Consider the following 10,453-nt stretch of genomic DNA (forward strand, 5'->3'; position numbering starts at 1 on the left):
ATAGGCAAGTCCGAAAGCTTAGAAACGAAGAGATTGCCTCTATGAAAGTGTTATGGTGAAACCAACAGGTCGAAGAGGCCACCTGGGAAGCCGAGGATGAGATGAAGAAGAAGTATCATCATTTGTTTGAATAGCTATGTAGTTGTGTCCATGGTGTTAAAAGCTAACTTTCTACAAATTATGTTTCCCCTGTACAACTTATGTTAAGGATACTCCTTCTTGGTAATGTAATGTTTATGGCATTGTGGCCGGTGTTGTCTCTATGTTGTTTTACATCGTTATGTTATGGTTATGTTGTTAGGACTAGTTTTGGGATTCTCTGGCAGATGGATAGGCCCAATTACAGGGCTGAATCTAGTAAAATGTTTGAAAATTTAGGGAGTTAGTCAAAATTTGGAACTGCTGGTGTTTGAATTAACAGTTGGGTCATATTGGTTGCTAATGGCGAATTTTAACCCTCATTCGAAGACGAATGATCCTAAGCGGGGTAGGATGTAAGGCCCCATAAAATTTTACCTAAACCCAGGGTTTCATAGTGCCGTACTTTTGGGGTTTAAAAGAGCATTGGGGTGTTAAAGAAAATTTATTGCACAAGGGCATTTCTGCGGTCCATTATGCGATCAAAGAACTGATCTATGGACTGTAGATCCACCGTAGAGTGAAGCAGAGAAATGGGCCAATTTTGGAGGTTGGGGTTTAAAAGAGCGTTGGGGTGTTAAAGAAAAATTGTTGTAGAAGGGCATTTCTGCGGTCCATTATGCGATCAAAGAACTGATCTATGGACTGTAGATCCACCGTAGAGTGAAGCAGAGAAATGGGCCAATTTTGGAGGTTTTTTTGCTGTCAACTATGCGACGGCATAATTGTTTCGCGGGCCGCACATCTGTCGCAAAATTATCATGAATATTTTTGGAGGGAGATTTTGCGGTCCATTCTACGGCCGCATAAATTATATGCTGGCCACGGACCGGGTCGCAGGCTGGACCAGACCAGCCTAGTTTTTGGGACCGTTTCTGCGGTCCATTTTGCGGGCCGCAAACCTGATTTGCAGTACACTATGCGACTGCAGAGCTAAGTTCGGAGGGTCCATTTTCCTATTTTAATAACCAGACCCTATTTTAATAAATAGACTTAAAGGACCAATTTTGAAGAGGAATTCTGCCATTTTAGAGATAAAGGAGTGTTTTAGAGAGAGTGGAGGAAGCCCCAATTGCTTGGTTCACCAATATTTTCTCATGTCTTGAAGAATTCACATGAAAGACTCACAAGTTCTTCATCCAAGAGGTAAGATTCTACTCCATAGACCTCTATTTCGGGATTGGACAAAAAGTAGGTAATGAGAAGTGTGATTCTTGAGTGTTATTTATGCATGCATGTATCATCAAGGTTGGTGGGAAGGTTATAGAGCTCAAATGGGTAAACATTGGGTTGTGGGATGAAGGAATCCACCATAGGAGAACCTCGAAACCTTAATGCATACCTAGTGCTTGATAAAATGCTGAAATGAGCTGAAAACCCAAGTATCTTGCTAATTATAGTTCAAATTTGTCATGTTTCTAATAGATTGAAGTCACTATGATTTCCGAAACATTGTAGTAATTTTAAAAAGCTCAAGAGATGTATGTTGGCTATAAAATCAATTTTTATGATGTCCTCGTAAGTTGCGATTATTATTGGCTCAATTTCTTATGTCTCATGTTCCTAGTCCTTCCTAATAGATTTAATTATTCTAAAATAAGTGTTGTGTTGAAAGATGTATGTACCCAAAATGTGTTTCAAATGTTCCTATCATATCATGATTCCCTCCGAGAATGTAATCTAGTATGATCAATGTACCAAAGGTGTTGTGATTTAAAAATCATGTTTCAATTGCAAGCTAGTATGCCTAATTGTGGAAGAGAAACTCAATGTAATTAAGACTCTTGTTTGCTCAGATGTGTACTTAAAGTCTTGATTTGAAATTCTCTTATTAATGATAATCCATGGAAACGCTTGAAGGTTATAGGGGTGAGTATGAAATATGAAATACGGCCAATGTACCGAGAACGATATTACAATTGTGGCCACTAGTGCCAATAAAATGGAAAGATGTGTGAAATATTATGAAATGAGCTGTGAATCATTTGAATAATAAATTATTTGGGAGTATCATTTAGCCACCGAGGAAGGGTAGGTCAAAATAACCTAACCCCAAAACTACACGTGCCAGTGTAGGAGTGATTGAGGGGTAAATCCCCGTGTTGATGTGATGAGATTGTTTCCCCTTATATAGGATGAGATTGATGTGTTGAGATATTTAAACTTATATGGGATGAGATTATTTCTAGCGAGATATGATGTGATGTCGACCCATACGGCATTGTGGTGAGACGGCTTAGCCGGTCGGGCCGAGATTGAACGTCATGCGGCGCACATGGTAGTGTTGTAATTGGATGTCTCGAGGTGATATGACTTAGCCGATCGGATTGAGATCGGACTCCGTGCTAAAAGCACGATGGTATATCGGTACTAAAGATCTCCCAACTTAAAAATATTGATAATTACTTGAAACTTATCTTTCTCATAACTTGACACCTTGATACTGTTTGAGGCTATGAATTATTTAATGTTTCTTTCTCATAACTATTCCATATGTACTAACGTCCCCTTATCATGTTAAATCCTCCATTGATAAATTTACCTTTATGTGTTTAAATTGAAGTAGTTATACCCTTGTTGCCATATATATCTTATCTGCCTTAATTGAAGTTGTTGCCTCTTTTATTGCTATGTTATCTCTTCTGTAATTGCTTAACGTTAATTGAAGTTATTGTTATCTTTTCCATTATTGACTTATACCTATTTAGAATCATTGTTACATGTTATCTCTCTTATCGTTGAGTCGTACCTATTTGGAATCATTGTTACATGTTATCTCTCTTATCGCTGAGTTGTACCTATTTCGAATCATTGTTACATGCTATCTGTCTTATCATCGAGTTTACTTATTTGAAAATATTATAACATGTTATCCATTCAATTGTTGAGTTACTCTTATTGGATATCGTTGTTACACATTATCTCTCCCATTGTTGAGTTATTCTTGTTCTAAACCATTATTATATGTTATGTCTTACATTGTGAGCTCGTTCTTCCGTTTCTTTGTGTTTTGTAATTTTTGTGTTGATTTACTTGTCATTCTTCCGTTGTTGAGCCAAGGGCTATGTGTGGTTATGGTATTGGAATTGTTATGAGGAAATGTTTTGGCATATGGGCACATGTGTTGCAAGTCATTATATTATGTTGTTATGTGTTTGGCACACGTGATATTGTTGAGAGGATTATCGGGGTGTTTGCACGTGAGTTGTCCGTGCTATTGTTATCATTGATATTTGTGCATGTGACTTGACAAGGTTGGCTATATATATGTGGGTTTGCGCATGTGGCGAGACAAGATGGAATGTCATTATGCACGTGTGGCAAAACAAGGGGGCATTTACATTATGTTGCGCACGTGGCAAGACAAGGGGGGCTATGTCATGGATGATTTGTGATGACTTGTGATGGCCTGGGGGCATTATTACTGATAATATTTGTGCAGTGGTGTGCCTACCTTGTGTGAGTTATGCATCTTATGTTTCGTTGTGTTGTTTCCTATGTGCCATTTTTTGTCTTAGTTGTTACTGGTTGACTCGAGTCATGGTAGAACACTTGCACAAGTATACACATAATTAAGCACTCTTATCGGTTTAAGAATATTAATCCTGATGTTTACTTATCATTTACATGTATTCTCATTTACTTGCCTTTTGTGTGAGAGTTGTACTATTAGCACGTGCGTTGTTCATGCGATTATGAGTTATTGTTACCGTTGGCACGTGAGTTGTCCGTGAGGTTAAGAGTTATTATTATTGTTGGCACGTGAGTTGTCCGTGCGGATATGAGGTATTGTCACTCCCTTAGCACGTGAGTTGTCCTTGCAGATATTAGGTACTAATGGTATTGACACGTGAGTTCTCCGTTCAATTGTGAATACTAATGTGGGAAAAGATGCCAAGTGATTAGGGTTTATAACTTGCGACCCACGAATTGTGGTGATGAGGTGTGGTACCTTGGGAAAGCTCTTGTATAAATCTTGTGCGAAAGAAATTTTTTATTTGGTTGCTACCAGTTTTCCTTGGTTTCACCGAACCTTCACTGTATTTAGCCTACTCTACGGTGCTATTACTTTTTTGTTCCTTGTTGATAATTAATGCTTCTAGGTTTCTATTGAAGTATTGTTGTCGTTTTACCATGCTTAGCTTTATATTGATATTGTTCCTTGTTAGTTTCACATTTATACTTGTACAGGTTATTATGTCTAGTAGGTGTCTTGACTGTTCCTCGTCACCACTCCATCGAGTCTAGTCTTGATACTTACTGGATACCATTGTGGTGTACTCATGCTACACTTTCTGCACATTTTTGTGCTAATCCAGGTACTTCGGAGCTTGTTGATCATTGGATAGCTGATCAAGTATTGATGTGGAGAATTCAAGGTATACCTGTCGTCGCGTTCGCAGGCCTCAGAGTCACCTTCTGAAGTTATTTGCCCATTTTATTTCTATTCCGGAACAGTTGTACTTAGAAATTTCCTAGTGACCTCAGTGGAGCTTATGACTTGTACTACCGTTTTTGGGATAATGTATTGTACTCGAGGTTGCTGGCTTATTATAAAAGATTATAGTTCATGTGCCATCACGATACCAAACGGAGGAAAAATTGGGTTGTGACAAGTTGGTATCAGAACTCTAGGTTAATAGGTGTTATGAGTCATAAGCGAGTTTAGTAGAGTCTTATGGATCGGTACGGAGATGTCTGTACTTATCTTCGAGAGGCTACGGAACTATTAGGACAATCTCCACTTCTTTCATTCCTATCGTGCGAGTTTATTGATTTCAGAGTTTAAGCCTTTGTCATTCTTTTCTATCACACATGGTGAGAAAACCGGCTGCAATTACTGACGACACTGCCCTCGGAGCTGGTGTTGCTAGGGGATGGGGCAGGGGCAGAGGACGAGGAGGAGCACGTGCTACAGCTAGAGCATCGATCAGAGCAGTAGCTAAGGAGCCACCAGTAGCTCCAATTGGGGGACATGCACCAGAGGCGCATGTTGCTACCCCGGATCTTCCAGAGACATTAGCGCAATTCCAAAGTATGTTTGGTACATTGGGTAAGGCGGTATTGATTACGGTTGCACCATTCATTTAACAGACTGGGGAGGAGCTTAGAATCTGATGGTAGGCTATAATCCCGTATTTTTATCGCATATTGCACTCTAAGTTATTGTACTTTGCTTATGTTGAGCTTTAATTGGTAGTGTCTTACACTTATTGTGTGTTTTATGCCGTGTAGGAGTGATTCTTAGTTATTTAGATGTTACGGAGCAAATTCGAGCTATTTGGAGCTTTGAAGTATGAGTAGAAGCCCAAGGAATTAAACTGGGATCGCGTTCGGGGGTCGAGTACCAAGTTCGGATGTCAAAGCTGGAAAGAAACGAATTACTCGAAGCAAACTACACTGTTGTGCTGCATGCAGCACCACGGCTATGTAAAAGATGGCCAGAAAGTGTTTTTCAATTTGTTCTGGAAATTGCCACAAGCGCACCACATACGGCGCGGTAGTGCAAACATGTTAGAGTATGTTCCCAATTTTTCTAAAAGGGTATTTTCATCCTAGGTTTATTTGGGGGATAGTTAAATACACGGGAAAGACAACATTTCTGGACTTTTGACATACCTTGGACCTAAGGAAGCTAAGAAGAAGAGGGAGAAGCAAGAGCACAAAGATTTCATCCTTCCTTCCTCACTCAAGATCCGGGTTTGGATTGTATTTATGTTTTCCTATACTTTTATTACATTTTTGAAGAACTTCTCCATGTCCATGGAGTAGAACCTTTTGGGTTTTGATGGATTTGGTGTATTGATGGTTTTTTGGGGATTATAACTCTATTTTTATGTAATTGAATCATTTTGGGAAGATTAAATTGTTGCATCTATGTCCACTTGTTCTTGTAATCGAGAGAGGCATAACTTGTGATATATTTGCACTATATTGTTAGTTGAGTTCATAGATTCTTCAAAGTAATCGAAAGAGGCTAGTTGAATCCTTGATTAACCTAGTTAGGAGGATAATCGAAAGAGGTTCTACTAAAGACCAATCCATTACGAATTCTTACATATCTTCACCGAGCTTAAATTGGTTCATATTGTGAGGTTGAGACTTAATCGAGAGAGGAGTTTCTAGTAAACAATTGTTCTGATAATTAAGTGAATTCGAGAGACTCACTTGAACATTAAAAGTGAATTATGTAGAGTTAAATCCCGAAAAATTATCTTTTACCTATCCCATCAATCCCTATTTTCTCCCATTGATAACTCCTTTACTTACCTTTGTTGCGATTGTCATTAGTCAATAGCTGTAGATTTTACATTATTAATTATATAAACCTTAATTGTTGATCCTCCTGGATAGCAATCTAGCTACAAACTACAATAATACTGTTTAACTACAATCCATGTGGATACGATATTATACTATACTATCTTTGATTAGCGAGCATAATTTAAGTGTGTGTTTTGCGCTCGTCAGACTCCCGTTGCGCATACTCCAGAGCAGTGAGTCCATGTTGGTTAGGTTCCAGTTGTCATGCCAGCACAACCTGTTGTTCTGGTTCAACCATCAGTTAGGGCAGCAACATCTGAGGAGGAGCAGCTTACACTTGAGAGGTTCAAGAAGTATCACCCTCCTACATTCAGTGGTTTGGCTTCAGAGGATGCACATGGTTTTCTAGAGTAGTGCCACCGTATTCTTCACACCATGGGTAATGTGAAGATAAGTGAGGTTGCTTTTACTACATTCCAGCTGTTAGGAGCAGTGTATCAGTGGTGGCAGGATTACGAGGAGGGTAGCCCAGCCGATGCAGCTTCACTTTCATGGAATTAGTTTTCAGAGATGTTGTTGAGAGAGTTTGTTCCCAAGACCCTTCAGGATGCAAGGTATCCAGAGTTCGAGAAACTACACTAGGGTACTATGTCAATGTCAAAGTATGCCGTTAGATTCAGTGATTTATCCATACATGCACCTGCTTTGTTTTTTACAACTAGAGAGAGAGTCTGGAGGTTCATTGAGGGTCTCAGTTATGGTATCCGATTTAGCATGGCTAGGGAGTTGGAGACGAACATTCCATTTCAGCAGGTGATAAAGATCGCTCATAGATTAGAGGTTATGCGGGGCCAGGAGAGGGAGGACAGGGAGGTTAAGAGGCCTTATGGACCGGGAGGGTCTACTGGTCCCTATTTTAGAGGCAGGGTGCGTCATGGTAGGGGTTTTCTGGGTCAGCCAGGTAAATTTTGCACTTCAAGTTTCACGTGGTGTTTTAGATATCCATGGGTCCCGGAGTACCCGTACCGGACAACTTCCACAACCACGTCAACAGAGAGGTTGCTTTGAGTATGGAGATACCAGCCACATAGTGAGAGAGTTTCTCAGACTCCGGACAGATGTGTCGCAATGGGGTATTCAGGCTATGAGTTCTGCTCTAGTTGTTGTTATACCTGCACTGCCATCTAGGGGTGGAAGTTAGGCGGGTAGAGGTCACCCTAGAGAGGGGGGTCGGGCCCATTGTTACGCTCTTTTTGGTTGGGCAGAGGCCGATGCACCAGATGTTGTCCTTACATATATGGTTTCAGTTGAGTATAGAGATGCATTTGTGTTACTTCGATCTGGTCCCATTTATTGGTGAAATTCATCCTACCTTGCTTCAGATATGGTTATGTTTTGTGATTCTTGTACTTTGTTCATGTGTTCACGCCAATTGAGAATTTTATTGTGATAGCCCGTGACTATCATTCTAGTTTGGTTGCTATTATAGGTCATGAGACTTGGGTAGACTTTCTGTTAGTTAAATACGATAGGATTTGATGTGATCTTCGGATTGTTTGTGGTTTGGGTGCTCTACAAGTATGGGGAGTTGTTTTGTGATGTTGTTTTTGTTCTACGGTGTTAGTTACTAGGATGGTTTAGTTTTTGAGATGTTAACCTTACTCATGATTTCGAGTGGAGGATGGGGACTTGTTATTCTTTGTGAATATGTGTGTTGGTGCTGGGCTATACGCCGCTGAGAGATCATATTAAGGTATAATTTATTGTGGTAGTTGTGTGTATCTTGCTTCTTCTTTGAGGATTGGATCCATAGTACGGTATCAGTGGCGATTTGTGCCTTCTTGGCTCGTTTGACGGTTCTCTCATGTGTTCCTCTTTTCATATTCAGTCATATTCGAGTTGTGCTTGTTGATCGGATGAGTAGTTATGAGTTTCGCATGTTTCTGGCATTATTTTCAATGTTGCGAAGGTTTGGAACAAGGTTCTAGTCGATATGAGTTTTCTTACCGATAATGGATTTGGTAATGAGCGGCTATTGTGGTCAAAGTTGTTGCTATGGGCATGTGGATGGTGTGGTATGTCATGTGGTTGTACCTTGTGGGTGTATGCATGGGACATTGTAGCTAGTTAAGGGTTTTTTACAGTGTGTTTGTGTATTAATATGTCCCTTGGTAGATGTGGAAATTTGATTCTAAAGCTTATCGGTATGAGTAGAAGGAATAATCTGCGGTTGAGATGCTATTGTTGGTTTCATGTGGTTTGGGGTGACGTGGGATCACCCGCGTGTATGTGAATGGTGAGTAATACAGTGATTTGATGGCTGGGGAAAGACTCTTGGCACGTTCGAGGACAAATGTTTGTTTAAGAAGGGGAGAATATAATGACCCGATCGGTCATTTTGAGCTTTAAGGTTCCGTTCAGTGGTTTGAGGTCTTGAGTAGTGTCCTATTGTTTATTATGACTTGCGTGCATGCTTGGATATGATTTTTGGAAGATTTGGAATGAATTTGGATGAGTGGTTCTCACATTAGAAGCATAAGTTAGAAATGTTGACTGATGTTTGACTTTTGTGAAAACAACCCCGTAGCGGTATTTTTGATGGCTCCTTTAGGTTTGTATTGTGATTTTGGACTTGGGCGTATGCCCGGAATCGATTTCGGAGGTCCATAGGTTGATTTGTGTTGTTTTACAAAACATGGCAGTTTGAAGGCTTAGAATTTCGATAAGTTTGACCGTAGGTTGACTTCATAGCTACCGTGTTTGGATTTCTTTTTCAGAACTTGGAATAAGTTCATTTTTTAACTTGGAACTTGTCTGCAAAGATTGGCGTCATTCCGAGTTGATTTGATAGGAATCGGAAGCGCGGTTGTGTTTTTAGAAATTCTTGAGTTTCATGTTGAATTCATATGTTTTGAGGTCCGATTCGTGGTTGCGGATGTTATTTTGATTATTTGACCGCGCGAGCTAGTTTGTGTTATGCTTTTAGACTTGTGTTGATGTTTGGTTTGGAGCCCCGAGGGGTCAGGTGAGTTTTTGACGCGTTGTGGAGTGTTTGATAGAGTTTGAATTATGTTGGCTTTTGCACAGATGTCTCAGGTCTTGCATTTGCGAGTTTTGGATCGCAATTGAAATAATATGATGTAGTCTGCTAGGTTCACATTTGCGATCATCCTGATTGCTTTTGCGATGTGTCACTGGTTTGCAATTGTGAAAAAAATGTCGCATTTGCGATTGTAGTAGGGGTGTCAGGGACTTCGCTTTTGCGATGGTTTCTTTGCATTTGCGAACCCCAACTCGCAATTGCGACACCTGCGGCTGGACAAAAAGCTGAGGGGCGGGATTTTTGGTCTCATTTTCTTTTTTTGGAATCCTAGACTCGGTAGGAGGCGATTTTGAAGAGGGATTTTCATTTACAAACTTTGCGTAAGTGATTCTAATCTATTTCTAATCATATTCCATCAATATATCTTAGATTATAACATCAAAATCATGTGAATCAAATTGAAAATTTGTAAACTTTGTCAAGTTTTTGAAAAATAAAAATTTGAGTTTTGAGAGTCGATTTGGACTCAGATTTTGAAACTAACCACATATATGAACTCGTAGGATCATGGGTAGTCAGAATCTATCATTGGACCCAGCTTTTGATCGGACGGGCTCGGAGTTGACTTTTATTAACTTTTGAGCAAGTCTGTAAAGATCGTAGCTTTAATTGTTGGATTGACTTCTCTTGCATTATTAGATGTTATTGAGTCAATTTTGGATAGATTTGAGCCGAGAGAAGGTGAATTGTAAAGGAAAAGCTATTTTAGAGTGTTGATTGAGGGCTCTTGAGGTAAGTATCTTACTTAATATTGTGTGGGGGAACTACCCCATAGGCATTGGTTTGTTTGTACTATTTGAACTACGTGAAAGACATGTACACGAGGTGACGAGTGTGTACCCCTCTTATATGTGGGAATTTGACCGTTTAGACTCTTAGGTTCTTGTGTATATTAAAATGAAGTTTCCTTATCATGTTAAATCCTCCATTGCTAAATTTATCCTTACA

This window comes from Nicotiana tabacum, chromosome 13 (assembly GCF_000715075.1).
Source record: "Nicotiana tabacum cultivar K326 chromosome 13, ASM71507v2, whole genome shotgun sequence".
Classification (NCBI taxonomy): domain Eukaryota; kingdom Viridiplantae; phylum Streptophyta; class Magnoliopsida; order Solanales; family Solanaceae; genus Nicotiana; species Nicotiana tabacum.